Here is a 21,866-nt window from a genome sequence, read left to right on the forward strand (position 1 = left end):
TGTTATCCACCGTCTTTCCATTTGCTGCTCTTCCAGTTTCGGTCCTTACATTTGACTCTGATCCGTGAAGAATGGGAGATTGGTTGGTTTGTGTGGTGTGAGGTGGGGGTTTAACTATACTTTCATGCTAATCAGCTATTTAAAGACCATTCATTACATAGCCTTTATTCCTGATTTGAAATGTCACTTTTTATCAAATACAGTGCTTTCGTATATTTCAGTCCATTTCTGAATTATAGTCCATTTCTGAAATATACGAAATATTTTCATATATTTCAGTCCATCTGTTTTACTCTCCTGGTGCATGTGTTTACACCTTTGCCAATACTGTTCAGTTTGAATTGCTGCTGTTAGTGTGTTTCGCTGTTTCAGAGAAAAAATCTTTTTTATAGATCTTTTTCCAACTCTTGTTAATATGTTTTTTAAGCTGGATTGTTATATGGATCCTTATTACTTCTTTATGTTTTCCCTTGTATGAGATATTTAATAATGCACACTTTTATGGGTGTTTACTTTAGGATTGCTTAAATTCAGAGTGCAGTTGGGTGAGAATTGACATCTTTAACATGGAGTCATCAGAAACACGGTGTATGTCCTCATCTATATAGACCTTTCCGTATTCCTCGAGTAAAGCTTAAAATATCACTATGTAAGTTTTGCACATTTCTTGTTAGATTTGTTCAAGATATTTTATGAATTTGTATTACTATCCTGCATGAAATCGTCTGTTACATTTCCTAATTGGATTTTACCAATGTATAGAAAACTAATAATTTATACACTGAGTTTTTTATCCAGACACCTTACTGAACACTGTGTGTTTTCTAAATATGTCCATTGAGTGACTTTTTCAGCCTTTTCTGATCTGTAAACCTTGTGTTTTGTGGGACTCTGCGGCACTGGCGCCGGCGTCCAGGGTCGCGGCGGTTGGTGTCAGAGAGGGTTGAGCGTCCTTGCTTGTCCTGACGGTGAAGGAATAGGTTATAATTTACATCAGCATAAAATGAACGTATATTTTAGTGACTGTATGTTCACCTCTGCATTTAAGTTATTGTGTATAATTTATTATCTATGACATTACCAACGATTACACTCTCGGCACTTTTCGAAGATTATGAAATGCTTGAGTCCTGTTACCACGTTGCCTGTAGTGCCTTGCAGTTTTCTGTCGAAAGCCAGACGTGATAATACTGGGTAAACGGAACTGAGGTAAGTGGCCTGTATCATGAGGCTTCATGTTTGTCTGGTTAGGGGTAGGCTGCACTGTTTGCTGTAGCTGTAGGTGTCAGAGGGTAAAATTCCTTCATTGTTGTCTTTGGGTTTCCCTAGAAACTTCTTAAATACCCCCCTGGTGTATGTTGATGTAAGAGGGGGGATAGGTTTCAGTCTTCGCGAGCCTGTGCCCCTGGGCTCTGATGGACACAGTACTTCTCAGTTTTGTTTTAGTTTTTACTCTTTGGTTCAAGCAAAAAGGCTAGAGGGGGCTGGAGTGGGGTATTTCTCTTTCCCAGCGTGGAAGTGGAAGTGGAGCGTGGGCTAGGCGTGGATGATTCTCTTCCCCAGAGCCGGCTGGTTTCTGGGAAAACCCCAGCCGATCAGGCTCTGGTAAAATAGTTTCTCGTGAGAGTTGCCTTTGTTAAGAAGAACAGAATGCCCTGGCTTACTTCAACAGTGGCCACCGTTCCCCACTCTTTGCTGAGAAACACAATGAGATTTCTCTCTGACCTGCGTTTTGAGAACATGGTAGAGTTCCTGGAGGCCAAACTCAGAGAACGCGGGTTTCCCCAAGACTGGCCCCCCCGGAGTCTTTACCTCTCAACCGTGCCCATCAGTTACAGGTTAGGGTTTCCCACTCCCGCTGCAGGTGTCTCCCCGTGGTAATTTGTGCTTTTCTGTATGGGCCCCCTCTCCAGCTGTGGGGGCGGTGGTTCTCCCCGTGATCTCAGTTCTCCTGTGGAGCGAAGAGTTGCTGCTTTTCACTTTGTTCAACTTTTGCTTGTTTGTTGTGTGGATGGGAGTGGCAGTTTCCAAGCTCTTACATGCCAATCAGTCTGAAAAAAATATGGCAAACCAGAAATCATGTTGCCGTATTTTTAAAAGATTGATTTCTTTATTGTTGGTCTTCATAATGTATATAACAGAGAGAATCCTGTTCCAGGATGTGATACAGGTGTCCTCATGAATAGCTAAAATAGACATAGATGAGAAATTTGACTATCAGGAGCATACAGCTTTGGAGTTACAAATATGTGACACTGGAAATCCATTTGCTGCTGCACAAAGCATATGCCACTTGAGTTTTGCACGCGTACAACACGTCGGTATTGTTACTGTTCAGTAGTGCATATTTGCGTGAAATACTCCACAGCAACCCCATGGGCATCTGCTTTCGCAGCCCTTTGGGCTCGCTGAGCAGTGCGACGCAGAACTTGACCAGGCAGCGTGTTGCTGGGTGGAAGCACAGCTCGGTGCTGGCAGCCGGCGGCCACACTGACAACTCTGTGCACGTTTGCAGTCTGCGCAAAAACGTGTCCCCGCTGTTCTGGGAGGCGGTGTCAGGAGTGCCTTATTGGAAAGCTGCTGGGTCATCTGTAAAGCGTTCTGCAGTGTTTACTGAAATTAAGTGCCGCATGCCATCTCTCCCACTCGCTCCTGACCGCCCCCTGCTCTCGCACATTCCATGTGTGAAAGAGGAACAACCCGATACTGGGAAGAACACTGACTGCATTTTTTTGTGTAGTAGCACAGGAATTATACTTCTTCTTTTTCCTACTTCTCATTTTAGCATAGTACAGTGTAGAATATAATACAGTCCCAATTTTTCTGACCCGTGGTAATCCAAACCTTTTTAACTTACGGTAGTGTAAATGCTATAGTTTCTGTTGCTACATATAGTAGCTAAGGCTGTAAATTTAAAATTGGATGGTGCCTTGCAACTTAACTTTTTTTAAATGGAAAGATTTGTAAGTTGTTTACACAATTGAAGTTAATTCTTGAGCTACAATACTTACTGTTGTTCATTGGAATACTGTTGGTCTTCCCCCACCCCCCAGCTTTGTTGAGGTATAATTGGTATACAAAAAAAAAACAAAAAAACAAACCCCACGCATAATTAATTACACAATCTGGTGAGTTTGGGCATATATGTACACTCATGTAACCACCACTACAATCAAGGTGATAAACTCCTCTGATAACCTCAGAAACATTGAATTATTGATGTACACCCCCCCTTTTCAATTTTACATGTCTTCCCCATTAATGTTGTGCCACATGGGACTGATAGTTTGTAATGGGATGTGTCTCTGACATTCGTTATTTTAATTAGGTATGTATGCACCGTCTCCAGTATTAGTGCCTACAGTAACTCCGGTGTTTCTACAGTGGGGCCAGGCGCCGAGGACGTAACCGTGAGCACACAGGCGTTGTTCCTGCCGTCGTGGCTCTCACGCCCTTGGCAGAGACACTTAGTGAATAAATAAGTGCACAGCATGTCCGTTCCTGATAACTGCTCCGTGGAAGAAGAAAGCAGGAAAACAGGAGCAGAAACAGTGGCCTTACGGGTGTTCAGGGGAGGCCTCTCTGATGACGTGATACTTCAGGAAGGGTGTAAGGGACCGAGGCGCACAGAAGCCTATGGAAAGAGCATTTTTGTCAGCGGGACTAGAGTGTGTGAGGGCTCTGGAAGTACAGAGGTTGTGTGTGTGAGGGGAGCCTCAGGGCAGTGGCTGTGAGCCGAGGGACAGTGGCAGGAAGAGAGTCATTGAGGTGGTCTAGAGTCAGGCTGTGTATGAAAAGACTTTGGGAACTCATTGACTGGCTCTGAGCAAAAACCCAAGTGGAAGCACATTTCCCTGTTCCAGTGGCTTGAGTGTTGCTGTGTGCCCGGACTGGAAGTCCGCCCTGTCTGACCATACTGGCCACCCCAGGCCAGCGAGCCACCTTCTCTACCACCTGCACACTAAGCCGGCGAGTCCTGGACTAGCCTGCAGTAGACAGTTGGGGACTAAGGCCTTCGAGGTGCTTAAAAGCATTCACGCCATTACTGCAGCCTGAGAGGGCTAACCAGGAGTTCTCTGAAAGGCAGCTAGAGGAACCTGGAGGCGAGGGCGTTCTGCAACCCTTAAGGAGTTTATGTAAAATGGAGGAGAGCTTGCTCAAGTGTGGTGCATCTCCGTAGGTACTGTTACGATGACCTCAGAAGGCAAAGATTTTATTTAGAATTTCTATTTTCCAGAATCACACTCCATATAACTGAATGAGGTGTGAATATAGTAAAGATGTCATCTTTTTTCCTTTTTTTAAAAACACAAATATGCATGGTCTAGATTTGTGGAGTTTCACACAAAACCACATTATATAACCACAGTGATATCAAAACACATAACGCCTGGCTGGTGTAACTCAGTGGATTGAGTGTGGGCCCGGGAACCAAAGGGTCACTGGTTTGACGCCCAGTCAGGGCACCTGCTTAGGTTGAGGGCCAGGTCCCCAGTAGGGGGCGTGTGAGAGGCAACCACACATTGATGTTTCTCTCTCTCTCTCTCCTTCCCTTCTTCTCTCTCTAAAAATAAATAAAAATCTTAAAAAAATTATAATAGATGAATTTATTTAATAAAAATAGAAATTATCCTTACCAGTTTACAAATGAAAAGTAACCCCTCCTTTTAAGAAAGGCATCGTAGAGGACTGATTCAAATGTTTTAACTGTATTGCTAAACCTGGAAATTCCTAAGGCTGTTTTATACACTGGAACTGCCTGCCCTGCCTCAGCAGTGGCCACTGAGTTTCCTCGTAGTAGTCAGCTGCTTCGGGGTGTGGGGCGTGGTTCCCTGTATATTTAATATTGTGTGGAGGAAGTTGGAGTGTGTCTATATGGGCTTGAAAACAAACTAGAAAGGCTCTTGGCATAGGGTGGAGCGGAAGGGCCTTGGTGTTCCTCTCCTGTTGTTTGGTGCCCTTGCACAGTCAGGGAGGATCGGTGAGTGCGTGTCCGTAGCATTGTGAATGAGTTCAGGTTGAGAAAGGAAGAAGAAAGAAGCAGAAAGCCATATATTTTCAGAGACTAGGATGCTTTTACAAGTCTATAAATGCCAGAGAGGAAATACCAGCTTTAATGCTTCTCTTAAATTGATCTTTGTTCAGTTTGGATTGGTATGTTATGTATACCTCAAGATGAAGCAAGCCGTTTCTCAGCAAGCCATGTGGTTGCTGCCATATTTTGTTACATAAAACGTTCACATCAGCAAAACTAATCAGTGATCATTCAGCAGGAGATAATGGTATGATGAATCCCATGCACTCATCTCTGAGCTCCATTAGTTTCATTTTATCTGATCTCATTCATCTGATTCCATCCCTTTCCCCCTTTTCTGCATTATTTTGAAGTCAAATCCCAAGCATTGTATCATTTTATTCATAAATATGTCAAAATTTACCCCTAAAAGATGACTTTTATTTAACATAAGCACAATGCCATTATCATGCCAAAAATACCATGTTTGTTTTACACATAGGTATAAGGTATAATAAATAATTATGAAGCAAATATTACTCCCAATTAAGAAATGAGGCATTGTGCCCTGGCTGGGTGGCTCAGGTGGAGCATCCCATACACCAGAAGGTTGCAGGTTCGAGTCGTAGTTGGGGTGTGTACGGGAGGCAACCGATTGATGTCTCTCTCTCACACTGATGTTTCTCTGTCTCTGAAAATCAATAACCAAACTATCTCCCCGAGAATTAAAAAAAAAGAAAAGAAATGAGGCATTGCCAACGCTCAGAGGCCTGCTAGTGTGCCCCCTGCTCCAGCACTTGGAGGGACTGTACCCCGGGCCCTGCTGTGGTCATCACTTCCTTGGTGTGTCTATGATTTTGTTATCTGTGTGTGTATCCCTCAACAGTGTGGTTTCGCTTACCTGTTTTAAGTTTAAATGGAGTTCTACTGGTTGTAATCTTGTGTTTTCTTCGTTAATTCAGTGTTGAATTTACAAGGATGACCCTGGTATCTGAACTTCATTTGCATTTTTCTTGACCATTTCGTTGTGTGACTACACCTTGATAGTTCTGATGCCCATGACAGTTCTGAACATCTGGGTTGTTAAGCGCACGGTGCTGTCGTGAGCGGTGCTCTTCTGTGCCCTGGTGTGTGTGTTCGGCGGAGAGCACCACGTGCTTGAGTGTCTGTAGGGTGTGCACTGAGGAGCGGGATTCCTGGTTCTAAGGTCTGAGGACATTCACTCTCACCATGTGACAGCGTGTTGTGCATTTGCTGTTACCAAGTCACCTTCCCACCAGCAGTTTGAGTGTCCCAGCCATTGTCCCATAGCTTCATCACCACGTGGTATTTTCAGACTTTCAGATTTTAAAAAGTTTTTCATTTTTAGACAGAGAGAGAGAGAGGGAGAGAGGGAGGGAGGGGGAGGGAGAGAGGGAAGCATTGGTTGGTTGTTCCACTTATTTATGGATTCATTGGTTGATTCCTGTATGTGCTCTGACCGGGGATTGAACTCAAAACCTTGGTACATCGAACTGACGCTGCAACCAGCTAGCTGCACTACCTGACCAGAGCCCAGACCTTTAGATTTTTATCAGCCTGGGAGGAAAATGTGGCATCTCTTTGAGGATGGACCTTGCATTACCTTGGATTTTAATATAATGAGAGTAAAAAGTAACCTGACTTTTTGGACTATTAGGTTGTGAGTCTCGGGATTATACACAAATCAGAGATTTCTTCTTCTTCTGTTTTTTCTTTTTCAAACTAACCTGTATATTATTCAGAGTAAGCAGTGTAAACAAATCAGAGATTTCTTGAAATAAAATTCCCCAGTTCAGCTCTGTGACACTTTCGTTCATCAGCATTTCCATTTATATACTACCATGAGATCATTTCTTTCAGAGTACAGAAAAAGACACATTTAGATAAATTGAACCAGATTAAGTTAGGCCATTATGCTGTAGCAGCTTTAATTTTTTTAGTTAGTTTCAAGTATGCTTAAGCATTAATCTACTGTTTACTGTTCCTAGTAACTGTTGTAGAGATAAATGCAGTCAGTAGCCACCAGGCATTCATCGAGTCAGCCTTCGGACAAAATATAGTTGGGCTCGGTTGTAAAAGGGGTGAAAAGTAAGAACAGAAGTTCCAGTAGTTTCCTTTCCTGTCCCACCAGATCGTTTTGAGCACCCCCACGGGGAGCACACCCACAGTACCCACCGTCGGCTACCGAACAAGTCAGAGCGTGGTGCTCTGGAGTTCAGAATCAGCATTATTCTTATTGTGATACAAATTATTACCACTAAAAGGAAAAGAAACAGGGTTTTTTTTTTAATAAACAGTGAAAAACCCATTGTGGTCAAGCAACTAAAAGTAAATATATGTGGCAAATAAGCCCCAATTAAAATTTTTCTATATGGTCATTAAAAAATACTGTCTGTCCTTATGTTCATAAAGAAATTCTTTCTCATCCGGGAGGTCTTTATTAAGTACCGTATTTTTCAGACTATAAGATGCACCAGACCATAAGATGCACCTAGGTTTTAAAGGAGGAAAGTAGGAAAAAAACCAAAAACCCGCTCCACTGCCCACCCCCCCCCCCCATGAGCCAGGTAGGCTACATTTGGACTATAAGACGCACCCCTGTTTTCCTCCCAAATTTTGAGGGGGGAGAAGTGCGTCTTATAGTTAGAAAAATACGGTAGTTGATGTTATCTCCTGTTAACCAGCCGATTTTTTGCACACTGAAACATTTCTTAAAAAGTCTATTGTTTGCCAGTTATCTGACCCCATCTGGGGGATTGTTGTGTGTACTTAGGAAACACAGCCTTCAATTACAAGTTCTGTCATTTGTGGAAATGGTACGAAAGTCAGCTGCTTTTAAATGAGATCGTAGGTTCTTAAAATGACTAAAATAAAGGTGCTTCTAATACACCAATAGCGTTAAGTTTTGTGGGGTTGTACTGATTCTTGAGTTTTGTACACCTAGAAACAGCAACACTGAAGGAGTAAGCCTTCAGTTGTCTGGAGTTAGCGGGGAGAGGTTTCCGGTCTCACGTGGTGTGTTGTATATATCCAAATGAGGGAAGAAAGTAATACTGTTCCAAAAACAAGAAGAAAAGGAAAAAAAATCAGTACCAGGCAGGTAAAGTTTAGGTAATAAACTATTCATAGGTGTGAGAAAATACAATGTTTATGCAAATTTTATGTCATCTTTGAGTAAAGAGAAAGTAAAACTTTTAATTTCTGGGGCCTAATAGTATAGTGGTATTTTAATTATCTGGGACCGAAATTTATGATGTCAGTGGTATATTGAACACTTTCAGAAACACGTCTTAAGAATCTGTTCATCTGTGATGGAAACACGTGGTGAACACCATTCTGTTTTCTTCTTTTTCTGCCTTAAACACTTGTATAGAATGAGTAGATAATATGACATGAAATTGTTAAGAAACATAGGACACATGTGCTTTCAGTAGTGTTTAGCAATAGGAAATTGATATCATTTTTAGGAACCCCAAAGTTACCGGTAGTTAAGAAACAGCAAAAAGTTTTCTCCTCTTTTTTCTCCTCTTCGTGTGAGATCTGTTTTTCTAGAGTTATTTAGATACAGGTTTGAATTTTAGTGCCAGTACTTATTTACTGTTTGACCTTGAGTAGATTGATTAAACCGTTGCAAATAGGAATAATGATAAGAAACGTAGAAATAATAATCCTGTCTCATAGGACTCAGTGCATTAAAGTTGATAACAGAGAAAGTATGTTAAATAAGGTAATTTATGTGAAGTGCTTACCTAGTACCTGGCTTATAGTAATTGCTGTTATTCTGAACGTTGAGTCGATAAATTATAATTTCCTCTCTTTAAATAATTTTTTTGGGGGGTAGGGACTTTGTTTTTATCTCAATTGGTTATTTTTTCTTTTTTTTTAAATTTATTGACTTGAGAGAGAAGGAGAGCTTGTTGTGCATTCATTGATGGTTTCTGGTGTGTAGTTTCTTTTATGTGCCCTGACTGGACTGGAACCCGCAATCTTGGCGTCTCCGGATGATGCTCTGAGCAACTGAGCTGCCCGGCCAGGGCTTCAGTTGGTTATTTTCAAGTAAATTTTATTTGAAGTGAACAGGACCCTCAAAGCTTGAAGAGTAGCTCTCACCACAGGTGGCTTTGTTTTGTTTTGTTTTGTTTTCAGTTACCAGGAAGGGAGATCCACTTGTCTGATGTCAGAGAGGATGTTGAACTGACCACACACACACCCTCTCCCTCCTGAAACCCCACTTCCCATGACAAAGGATTTTAAAAAACAAAAATGTATGAAAAGATAAAACCCACAAAGAAAAAGAATGGAGAGATCCATTTTAAGAATGGGTGATAGAAAATGTGCCAAATGCAGCCACAACCTCATTGCCTGAGGAGGGGATACGACAAGAAGGAAGCCGGCGTTCTGGAGCCTTTCCCCTGGATTCTTGCAGTGAGGCTCAGATCCCGCAGGCCGGCCTCCGCAGGTCCTTCTCCAGAGAACGGACCGTTCTACGGAAAAGACCTGGCGGTGTCGGCAGTTGCGGGCTCCCCAGGGAAAACGCCAGCTCATCATTTTACCACCTTTTGTTGAACCCACTGTTCAGCGTGCCTGATGCACGCGTGGAAGCCTCATTTAGACATGCCGTGGTCACCGTGTTACCAGTCCAAAGCCTGCGGGCCCGATGCTTTGGGAGACCAGAACCCAAGACATCCAGAGTTTGAAGTAAGGAAAGGCTTATTGACCGGGAAGACCCCAACTGAGAAGATGGGACCCCTAAGGTGCCTCAGCTCCATCTTAACACAGTAGAGAGTTAGGCTTCTTTTCTGTCTAGGGAAGGGGAAATGGGAGGAGCTGCTTTTGGAAAACTCAGGCTCCTAGTGGAGTTCCTCTAATGATTAGCTAGTCTGTCTGCGAGACAAAGCAGGAGCTACTGGCCTGCAGGCCCGGGGGACTGAGCATTTCACGGCTACAGGCAGATTGGAAGAAAACTAAAATTAACCGAATACAAGAACTTGGAGGAAACAGATGATGACAGCGAATGGAAAAGAACTAAAATAAAACAACACGACTGTTCTTCAGATGGTTAAGCTATTGGACTCATTAAACCAGAACAACATGTATATAAAGGAGAGGATAGAGCAAATCAAGAAGACAGGGTTTGGAAATGATAAAACAGGTGAAACAAAGAAGTCTAGTAGAAAGGCTGGAAGATAAAGAAATCTTCCAGTAAGTAAAACAAAGAAATAGAGATGTGGGAAGTACAAGGGATGAGTTAAGAAAGCCAGGTGATCAGCCCCAGGAGTTCAAAATCTGCCTGATTAGGGTTCCAGAAAGGAGGGAACAGTGGCGCTGGTGGGGGGTGGGGGAGGGGTGGGGGGGCAGTGAATGATGCAAGTCGCAACACAGCAGCATTTTCCTGAACAGAACAGAACAAAGCATCTGAGTTTCTTGGTTAAAGGCCTCTGAGGAATAAAAAAACAATCTACCCGTAACATTTCATGAAAATTCACACTATATGTACTGCATGGTGTTTTTGGAAAGTGTTGAAACAATGTTTCATGTTAAGTTAATAAGAAACAAAAGGAAGCAGTTCAACACAAACCATAGAACACCAAAGGAAATTAGAGAACGCAGCTTAGATCCTATGGAGCAGTTTGATTTTTCTTTCTGTTTCACATAGTAAATGTTTTGGGGGGATTACATGGCTTTTTTGATACACAAAGGCGTTTCTTTTAGGGGAACTGTCAGTGCAGTGGTGTGAAGGAGAGAACAGTGGGCAGGGAAGACTCACAGACCTGGGCTGGTCACTGAGACGCTAGCAGGTAATGTGATCTCCCTAGGTACATTGGCTTCCTATTGCTGCCTAACAGGTGACCACACATTTCGTGGCTTTAAAGCAACACCAAATCATCGTTTTTCAGTGCTAGACGTCAGAAGTCCAATAGAGGGGTCCTGCACTAACAAACTTGGGCCGTCGTATTGCATCAGGTTTCCCTGGTGCGGTATGCAGGGCGGTCTGCCAGTCACTTAGTGCAGGTAGCGGAAGCACGCGTGTGTATACCGTGTGCAGAAGCCAAACCAGGGGGCCCGCGGTGGCAGACATCTCGAGCGTTGTAGAGGCCTCAACGTTCAAAAGCATTGAAACCTGTGTCGTTAGTTCCTAGAAAAGCTATTTCAGATTCATTTTTTTAAAACTTCCTTTGTATTTCAGTTTTCATACTTGTAATATGTAACTTAAACCAGATACCAACTTTAAGTAGAAGAAGAAAAAGAACTCCCTGTGTTCGTTTCAGGTTCTCACTGAAATGAGAACAGCTAGTTCCTTCAGTTTTGCTTTTAGCAATTTTGCCCTTAAAAAGATCACTATAAACTTGCTTAGCTGTTTATTTTAAAAACAGATTTGGGGGCCTCCTGCAAACTTCTCATCTGTCACCAGCTGTGAAATTCGTACCACCTGGGAAGAGGTTATTCACCTACTAAACTCTAAAGGGGAAAATACAGACAGCACTGCACTTAGAATTAAATTTTAAATGCGTCACCAGCAACCCACCTATTTATAAGTATTTCCATCAAGAAATATCTTGTCTTTCTGCACTTGGACTTAGATAATAGCCTGCTTGTAACTCTGGTTCGGTGTTTTGGTTTCTCTGTGGTGCGGCTCTCGCCTCTCGTTGCCATGGCTCCTCATGGGAGCCCCTTTGCCTGAGCATCACCGCCGGCATTGCAGGGAGGGCCCCGGGCTCTGGAAGCTGGAAAAGGAAAATGATCTTGTTCCCAGAGGTAGGCCATGTGAGAGAATGATGGGGCCGAGGTTCGCCTCACTATGGCCAGTCTGTGAGGTAGCAGTAGACCCTCCCCCTGCCCCCGCCAGTGTTACTGAGATGTAATTGACATGTACCACTGTATTCGTTTCAGGTATACAACGTGATGGTCTGATACAGTAAGCTTAGTTAGCATCCATCACCTCACACAGTTAAATCTTTTCCTTGTGTTGAGGACTTTTTAAGATTTACTCAGCAACATTCGAATACACAGTACAGTATTGTTAGCTAGGCATCATGCTGTGCGTTACATCCCCCATTGTAATTATCTTAAAACTGGAGGGTCGTACCTTTTGACCACGTTCACCCTCTTCCCACCCCCAGCCTCTGGTACCACCAGTCCGTTCTCTGTTTGTGTGAGTTCAGTTTTTTTACACTCCACATGTAAGTGCGATCATGCAGTATTTGTCTTTTTCGGTCTTACTTTCACTGAGCGAAGCGCTGTTCAGGTTCGTCCATATTGTCGGGAATGGCAGGGTTTCCTTCTCTTTTTATGGCTGAATAATATTTATATGGCACCTGTTTGTTGCCTGCGTGTCCATCAGTGCACATGAGGTTGTTTCCCTGCCCCGGCGATTGCGAACATGAGGCGCGTATCTCTTCAAGGTGGTGGTCTTGTTCCCTCTGGATGTGCACCCGCGAGTGCACTTGCCGGATCATACGGCAGTTCTACTGGTAATTTTTGGGGATCCTCCTTGACTGTTTTCCGTAGTGGCTGCACCATCAACAGTGTACAAGCGTTTCCCTTTCTCTACATCCTTGCCAACATTTGCTCCGTCTTACCTTTTTAGTAAAAGGCAAAAGATTTATACTCTCCGAAGAGAAATCAGAGTATCTGTCTTTTTGATGATAAACCTTCTAACAGGTTTGAGGTGATACCTCACTGTGGTTCTGATTTGCGCTCCTTGACGATTAGTGGTGTTGGGCACCTTTTCGGGTGCCTGTTGGTCATCCGATGTCCTCCTTGGAAAACATCTATTCAGTTCCTCTGCACATTTTGCAGTTGGGTAGTTGGTTTTGCTGCTGAGTTGCATGAATTCTTTATATGTGTTGGATGTCAACTGCTTACCGCATATTTTCTCCATTCCGTAGGCTGCCTTTTCATTTGGTTGCTAATTTGCTGTGCAAAAGTTTCTGTTGCATGTAGTCCCACTTGTGTAGTTTTGCTTTTGCTTTCGGTACCAAAAGCAAAAACTTACTACCAAGACCAGTGTCAAGGAGCCTTACCCCCTGTGTTTTCTTCTAGGAGTTTTATAGTATCAGGTCTTACGTGCATTTTCTTGGATCAATTTTGAGTTGATTTGGGGGTGTACGTGTAAGACAGGGGTCCAGTTTCATTCTTTGGTAAATGGTTGTCTAGTTTTCCCGAAACTGTGTGCTGAAGAGACTATTTCCCTATGTATATTCTTGGCTCGCTTGTCATAAATTGGTTGACTAAATATGCGTGGGATTATTTCTGGGCTACTTCATTGGTCTGCATCTGTTTTTATGCCACTATGATACTGTTTTGATTACTGTAACTTCGTAATACAGTGCGAAATCAGGAAGCGTGATGCCAGCTTTATTCTTTCAGGATTGCTTTAGCTATTTGGGGTTGTTTCTGGTTCCATAGAAACTTTAGAACCTTTTTTTCTATTTCTGAAAAAAAAATCATTGGAATTTCGGTAGGATTTGCATAGAATCTATAGACTGCTTTGGGTAGTATGGACATTTTCTCAATATTAAGTATCCCTATCCATGGACAGGGGACATCTTTCCATTTACGTGTGTGTTCTTCAGTTTCGTTCTTTAATTCCCATGTTTTTTGTTGGAGTCTTTATGGTTTTCTGTATACAAGATGATGTCATCTGGAAATAGTTTTACTTCTTCCTTTTCAGTTTGGCTACTGAAAGGTATTTCTCTTTCTTGCTTAATCGCTCCGGTGAGGACTTCAGTAACATATTGAACAGAAGTGGTGAGTGGGCATCCTGGTTCCTGATCCTAGAGGAAAAGCTTTAAGCTTTATCCTATTGAGTGTGGTTTTGTCACATACGGCTTTTATGATGTTGAAGTGTGGTCCCTCTATACCTCTAGTTTGTTGAGTTTTTATCATGAGTGGATGTTGAATTTTGTCAGGTGCTTTTTTTGCATTAATTGAGATGAGCACCTATATTTTATCATTCTTGTTAACGTGATGTACCATCGTTTGTGACTTGTGGATGTTGAAACATCCTTGCATCTCTGGAATAAATCCCACTTGACCATGGTGTGTGCTCCTTTTAATGTATTGTTGAATTTGGTTTTCTCATATTTTGTTGAAAGGTTGCATCTGCGTTCAGGGTTTATTGGCCTATAGTTTTCTTTCCTTACGGGATCCTTGTCTGGTTTTTGTATCAGGGTAATGCCGGCCTTGTGAAATGAGTTTGGGAGTGTTTTAGATTTTGGAGGAGTTTGAGAAGGATTAGTAGTATTTCTTTTTAAAGTGTTAGAATTCAGCAGTAAACTCATCTGTATTTTGTTGGAGGGGTTTTGGTTACTGATTAAATCTCCTTGTTATTTGTCCAGATTTTCAGTTGCTTCATGATTCAGCCTGGGTTGCTGTGCGTTTACTAGGAATTTGCCATTTCCTACAGGCTGCCCCGTTCTTGGCGTGTAATTGTTTCTAACAGTCTCTTAAGATCCTTTTATTTCTGTGGTATCAGTTGTAATGTCTCCTCTTTCATTTCTAATTTTATTTATTGGAGTCCTTTTTCTGACTAAGTCGAGCTCAAGGTTCGTCTATTTTGTTTATAATTCAAAAAGTAGCTCTTGGTTTCATTGATTTTCCTCCTTTTGACTTTTTTGTCTATTTCATTTATTTCCACTTTGTTGTTATTTCCTTTTTTTCTACTAACTTTGTTTTAGTTTTTTTTTTCCTTAGTTCTTGAGGTATAGCTATGTTTTTTGTTTTTTTGGGTTTTTTAGTTCTTTTCTATTAATACAGGCATTTTCACTCTGAGCTTATTTTTAAAAACTGCTTTTGTTACATCCCGTAAGTTTTGGTATGCTTTATAGCCATTTATTTATTAAAAAATTGTATATTTATTATTACCTGTTTAAATTTCAGTCACCTTCTAGGTACGTCCCATTTGATGCAATGCACCCATGGAGACATTTTTTCCGGGGCTCCGAACAGTTGTTGAACTCATTGATTTAGATGCCTTTCAGTGCTTCTGTTGTTTTTTGTTTAACCTCTTCCACATTGGCAAAATGTTTCCCTTTGAGGATTTTTTCATTAGGGAAATAAAAAAACATCACTAGAGGTGAGGTCAGGTGGAGAGGGAGGGTGGCGGGCCATGGGGGTCATGCCGTTTTTGGTGGAAAACCGCAGAACACTCACTGCAGTGTGGGCAGGTGCGTTTATAAACCACGCGTCATGAAAGGGGCAAAGGTGTTGAAAGACTTCAAAAAAATTCACTGAAGCCCAACGCAGCCTCTCAGGACAGGGCCAGCTGGTACATGGATACAGATGGGCCCATCCCTAGGACACTCACCTAGAGGGGGAAGCCTGTATAGCACAGGGGCCCACCCTCCAGAAGATAATTTCGGGGGGTTTGGTCCCCCCTCATATTGTTTACACTCCACATATCTGTGAATTTCCCAGCTTTCTCCTTGTAGTTGATTTCTTACCTCATCCCACTGTGGTCAGAAAAGATGTTTGATGTGATTGGAGTCGTCTTCGACTTAGCAAGACCTGGCCTGGAGAATACCCCGTTTGCCCTTGAGGAGGATGTATATGCTGCCGCTGTTGGGCGGGGTGGTCTGTAAATGCCAAGTTTATCTGATCTAACAGGTCATTTAAGTCCAAAGTTTTCTCACTGACTTTCTGCCTGGATGATCTATTAGTTTCTGAAAGTGCAGTATTCAGGTCGCCTACTCAGCCATTTTTCCCTTTAGTCCTGTTAATATTTACTTTTATATTTAGGTGCTTCGTGCCGAGTGCATAAATATTTACACACGTTATGTCATTTTGTTGGGTTGACCTCTTTATTATTATATAATGACCTAAGTTGTCTGCTATTACACTGTGTATCTTAAAGTCGACTTTGTCTAATATAAATATAACTTCCCCTGCTTTCTTTTGGTTTCTGTCTACATGCACTATTTTTTTTTCATTCCTTCACTTACCATCTGCATATATCCTCAAAGTTGAAATGAGTCTGTTGTAGGCGGCATGTAGCTGGATCTCGTTTTTCTTTTTTTCAATTCTCACAGAAACATGTGCATATTGATTTTGGAGAGAGGGGAAGGGAGGGAGAAAAACATTGATCAGTTGCTGCTTTTTTTAAATTTTATTTTTAAAATATATTTTATTATGCTATTACAGTTGTCCCATTTTCCCCCTTTTATTCCCCTACTCCCTGTACCCCTCCTTCCACCAGCATCCCCCACTTTAGTTCATGTCCATGGGTTGTACATATAAGTTCTTCTTTGGCTTCCTCATTTCCCATACTGTTTCTTAACCTCCCCGTGTCTGTTTTGTGCCTACCATTTATGCTTTTTATTCCCTGTACCTTCTCCCCTCCCCACTGATTACCCTCCATGTGATCTCTATTGCTGTGTGATCAATTGCTTCTTGTGTGTGCCCTTACCAGGGGCCAAACCCACCTGTGCCTTGACCAAGAATCAAACCCATGACCTTTTGGGTTACAGGGTGACGCTCCAACCAGCTGAGCCACACTAGTAAAGAAATACTATATTGACAGGCGTGGACTTACTGCTGCCATTTTGCTAATTGCTTTTTGGTGGTTTTACAATTCCTTCGTTTCTTTTCTGTTCGTCTTCTGTTTGTGATTTGACGATTTTCTGTAGTAGTGCGCTTAGTTAGATTCCTGTCCCTCTCTCTTCTGTCTGTGTGGTCACCGTGAGGCTCACATAGAACATCTGTAACAGTCTGTTTTAAGCTGGTGATAAGTTTGAACTCGGACTGAAGCTTTGTATTTTTACTCTTCCCTGCACATTTTTTTTGATTCAATCATCTTTATTAACCTATCAGTTTCATTTTATACATACTATCTGGTTGTCTTTTCAAAGAGATCTACTTTTAGTACATCATGTTAATAGTAAAAGGCCAACTTCATCCTAGCATCTTAATAACTTCTGGACACGGCAAGCTAGAAAATCAGTCGCTTTACACAATTCAGAGTGGTGTTCCAGGATTGCTAGTACGGAAGGAAAAAACTTTCATTTTGGTCTTTTTTGTGTTCTAGCAAATAATACTTTCAATTAACAGCAACAATGATATCATAAAAAATGCTCTGCTTTTTAAATTTCTGAACTTCAATACAAATTAAAATAAAATAGTAGTATTGGAGTCTTTTGGGAGGCAAATAGCTAGCAGCTACATTCATCAGTGTAGCTGAGCCTCTTTATCGATAACCAGGTCCAGGCTGGGTACAGCTCTGACTAAAGGGAGGGCGATTACGTGCAGAAGGGTTAGGCCCACTCGGAGGAGGGGTCCTGGTACTCCCAGGAGGCTGAGTAAAACCTGGTCTTGGCTGATAGGACCCAGGTTGGCTTGGAGCCATCCAGGCTGTGAAGCAGGGGCCACGGTACAATGAGTAGGCTGGGAAGTTGGGGTAGCATAAGTATGTGGAGGGTAACTGCTCGCCGGTACTGCTGTGGCGGTTGAGCAGGCAGGTGTTGAGGCTGACCAGAGAAGGAAGAAGCTGGTGCCCGGGAAGTTGGTTGCTGGCCACATCCCTGGAACTGCTGAGGTTGTTGGGGTCCAGTCTGCTGACTATAGCCTGCTGGATACTGAATACCGTACTGCCGTGGTGGCTGAGGTGCCTGCGGCTGCTGAGCACCACGACCAGCCTGTGGAGGGTACTGTTGGTACACCGAACCTGCTTGTGTCTCAGCTCCCGTATATGGGAGCTGTTGTGGCTGAACTCCTGGGGGTGAGCTGCGGAGGAGGAGGAAGCAATGCTGTCAGGTGCTCCTGAACGGTCTTCTGCAGGAGCACTGGGTGGCCCTAAAACCTGATCATCTGTTAAGCCAAACGCTGACATGACATTTTTATTGATTTCATCTTGGTTTTTTAAAGGAGCAAAAGCTGACATACTTGCTGCCGTAACCTGAGTAGACTCTTTTCCAGAAGAATCAGAAGCAGCAGGCTTTTCTTCCCTACCATCCACAGTTTCATTTTCAGGATTATGGGTGGAAGGTCCTGGTTCTCCAGGTGGTTCCAAGCTATCCAATAAGCGATTCACGTTCTTTCGAAGTTCTATGAGTTCTCGACAGAGGTATTTCACCTGACTTGATTCAAGGGGTCTTGGTTGGCCATTAACAAATAATGTCAGCTTCAGTATTCTACTGCACTGAATTGCAAAGGAAAGATCAGAGCTATCAAAAATTGTTGTAGGATCTCCATCTTCATCTTCGTACTTTATCGTAACTTCATCATTACTCAGAGGTTTTCCTCTGAAAACTCGTTCCAGCATTAGCACTAATTCATCACAAGTAACATCTTCATTATGAACAGGAATTCGTCGAATATCCTCCCCAAGTTGAGCCTTGATGATGAGCTTCCCACTTAGATCCAACTGTCCATTCGTTGTGGACTCCGGGATGTTAGATACACAACTCCAGAGGAAGACGGCTCGCCCAGGCCACGTTGCCGCCTCTCCGTGGGTCTCCACTGACCTGACCCGCGCAAGGCCGCCGGCTCTGGGACTTCTGGGGCGGCTTCGGTCACGGCCCAGTCCGCAGCCCTCCTCAGCTGCCGCGCCTCGCTTGTAGGCTCGAGCAGGCCCCGGCCAGTTGCACGGACGCACCAAGCCTAGCGAGAGGTCGGGTGCACATTTTTTTTTTTGATGTCACAATTTATATCTATTTACCTTGTGTATCCATTAACAAATTATTGTACTTAGTTTTAATTACTCTTTTATCCTTCATAGTCAATTTATAAATTTGTAAGTTCAAATTTATTGATTTACCCACCACCCTTACAGCATTGGAGTATTCTGATATTATCTCTCATATATTTACCTTTACTGGTGAGATTTCTATGTTCATGGCTTCCCATTACTAGTTAGCATCTGTTCATTTCTGGTGAAAGCTCCCTTTACCATTGTAATGTGACTTACCGAGTGGTGATGAATTCCGGCAGCTGTTGCTTGTCTGGAAAAGTCTTCCAATTCTGAAGGACAACCTTTCCCAGTACGTGGTGGGCAGCACCGTGCCCCTCCCCCACACCCCGCCCAACCCTCACCCCTTTTCAGCACCTTGAGTGTATCGTGCCATTTCCTCCTGGCCTGTAGTGTTTCTGCTTAAAAATCTTCTGGTGGTCCTATGGGTGGAGTCCCTCATTTGTTTTTCTCTTGCTGCTTGTAAGATTCTTTCCGCGTCTTTAACTTCTGTCATTTGTAATGTGTCTTGGTGTGGGCCTGTTGTGTCCATCTTACTGGGACTGGCTGGGCCTCCGGGGTCTGGGTCTCTGTTTCTTTCACCAGGGTGGGAGTTTTCAGTGTTTCTTTAATAAGCTTCCTGCCTCGGTCTGCCTGTTTTCTCTTTCTGACACCCCCGTACTATGATATTGGTCAGCTTGTTGTCCGTAAGTCCCTTAAACTAACCCCCTTGTTTAAGGGTCAACAACTAAAAAAGCAATGCACATAAATTAAAAGAAAAAATAAAATTTTATTAAACATTTTTTTTTTATTTCGTTCTTAAAATAGCTCTAATTACTCGTGGGGTGTGTGTGCCTGTCAGGCATCGCACACTCTTCATTCGCGCTCTGGCTCGGAGTGACCACTGCACCCTCCTCGCCGGTTCCATGTTGACTTTCATACAGTTCGGGGTTTTCCACAGCAACCCCTGAAAGTTCTGCTTCACAAAGACATGTGTGAGGAGTGTGTGCCCTCGTGTTGAGACCTGGCAGCGTCTCACGTCGGCGGGTCACAGGGCGCCGTACTTACATGGAGTGTCATTGTGTTTCCCTCCCACTGACAATACCCTGGGGGCACCTGGGGGGTTCCTGGGTGCTGGGCCCAGTCTGGGAGCTGCGGGCCTAGTTGGTGCAGTTCCCAGGACGTTTTACAGCTCAGCAGACTTTCTGCAGCTCACGGAGGCAAGCCAGTAGCGTGTCTTTCTCTCTCAGCCTTCCTGAGCTGAGGCCACATTGGAATAAGGGACCGCTTGCTGACTTGAGTCTCGAGTACCAGCCTGTTGTTCCTCCCCAGATGGCAGGCCCCTTCGGTCACTCTCTGCCTATTTCTAGAGCTGCGTCAGGCAGTGTCATCCCGTCACCCTGTGGGACTGGGCCTTAGTTTGCTCCCGTGCGGCCTGTGTTTGCACACTGGGCTGCCCAGAGCATAGTCTTCGAGGACGTTTTACCTTCTAAGTGATTAGGCATTGTTTTTATAGAACCTCCACTCAACCGTTATTCCAAAAAGGTGAGGAAAGTGGACTGTTTCTATTGCTACAGAAACCTGTGTTGAAAAATGAAGCCCTGCAAACTACGTGAGTGTGGGGTTTATACGTCCGTAAATGGATTCATTCAGAAAGAGCGTGTTGGCGAGTTGCTGTGGGCCTCCCCATTTTGTGTGTGCTCCCACAGAGGAGTGCACCTTGCACCGGCGAGAGATGGGACTTTTCCTTTGGTGGGTAGAGGTGAATACAGGCCCTCGGGAGCACAGAGAAGGAGCCCCAACCCCAGACTGGAGGGTGGGGAGAAGGCGGGCATCCCCAAAGTTTTGGAAAGCCATTGAAGATTCTTAAGTGGATGAGTGACGTCTGCTCAGTGTTGTCCTTTAGAAGGGTGCATTTAGGTAACAGGTGGGGGGAGTTTAGGGAGGAGGTAGGAGGCTGTCAGAGAGGGAGCCGTTCAGTGGGGGCCACTGCAGTGATCCAGGCGAGAAGCTGGGGCGGTGACTGCAGGGCGCTGGGAGGGTGACGGGCAGAGTCCCAGGATGTGTAGCTGGTTTGACGTGCTGGTCCCAGGAAGGACGACGGGAGAGGCACCGCCCTCAAATGTGGCGTGAAATACTGAGAAGTGTTTATCAAAACAGGGAATGAAGAGGAGGGAGGGTTGCAGACGTAAGACTATGCATTCAGTTTGGGACGTAGGAAACTTGAGTGTCCTCTCAACAGTCACATGGTGGCGTCTGGTACGCAGTGGAGTATATAGTCTAAAGCCCAGAAGGGAGAACTTGGATTCATGAGTCATCGCATAGCGTTAATAAAGTGAAGATATGGGAGAGGGAGGGAAAGGGACCGAGGCCGTCCCAGAGAAGACCAGCTAATGCCCGCTGAACAAAAGCTGAGAAGTCAGTGGGAAACCAAGAAGGATCTGTTGCAAGAGTGACCACAGAATGATATTTTATCTGCATTTTACAATCTAAATTTTTAAAATTTTTGTTTAGGAATTTTTAAGTTTCATAATAGTTGCCTTGATGGACATTACTGTAACCACAGCGTCCATTCTGCCCGCCCTCCCCCGGCCACTGTATGAGAGCGGAGGTGTGAGCAGTGGACCCTTGGACTCACGGGCATCCTTGATTGGGGGCCTCCCCTCCTTGGGCAGTGGTTGGGTTCAAGAGCTCGGGCGCAGCGAGACACTGTGGGGGAGAGGGGCTGCTCACAGACCGGGCATGGGACTCAGGCACCTGAGGAAGTCCTGTGTGCCTTCTTTTCAGTGAAGACCTGTTCCTCTGTGTGCCATTGGACACGGTGGAAGGCCCGGACTGGAGGCGGCTCTGTTGCTGCCAGCCCGAGACTGGTGCTCACACAAGGGGGAGGGCGGAGGGCAGAGCTGAGAAAGCGAGAGAAACGGAGGGAGGCCTCTGGACACGGGACCTTGCCAGTGGACCTTTCAGTTTAAGCCGTTTTTGTTTGTTTCATCTTTGAAGAAGGAATTTGTAATGCGAGTGAATGAATGAATACATAAACCAAAGTGATATTGTAGCTAGCTATGTTATTTGGTAGCTCTGCAGTATATTTTTTGAAAAAACTTAAAGTAGTATCTTCTAGCCCTGGCGGGGGGAGCTCAGTTGGTCAGAGCGTTGTGTGATAGGCCA

The 21,866-nt window shown here is 43.8% G+C and overlaps 1 protein-coding gene and 1 pseudogene across 4 annotated transcripts in view; one reads left to right on the plus strand and one right to left on the minus strand.

Moving 5' to 3' along the window:
* Positions 1-21,866, plus strand: part of CDC42SE2 (CDC42 small effector 2) — a 91,758-nt gene that overhangs the window by 58,360 nt on the left and 11,532 nt on the right. The window lies entirely within an intron of this gene.
* Positions 16,142-18,877, minus strand: LOC112301607 (protein TFG pseudogene; annotated as a pseudogene).

This window comes from Desmodus rotundus, chromosome 10 (genome assembly GCF_022682495.2).
Source record: "Desmodus rotundus isolate HL8 chromosome 10, HLdesRot8A.1, whole genome shotgun sequence".
Taxonomy (NCBI): Eukaryota; Metazoa; Chordata; class Mammalia; order Chiroptera; family Phyllostomidae; genus Desmodus; species Desmodus rotundus.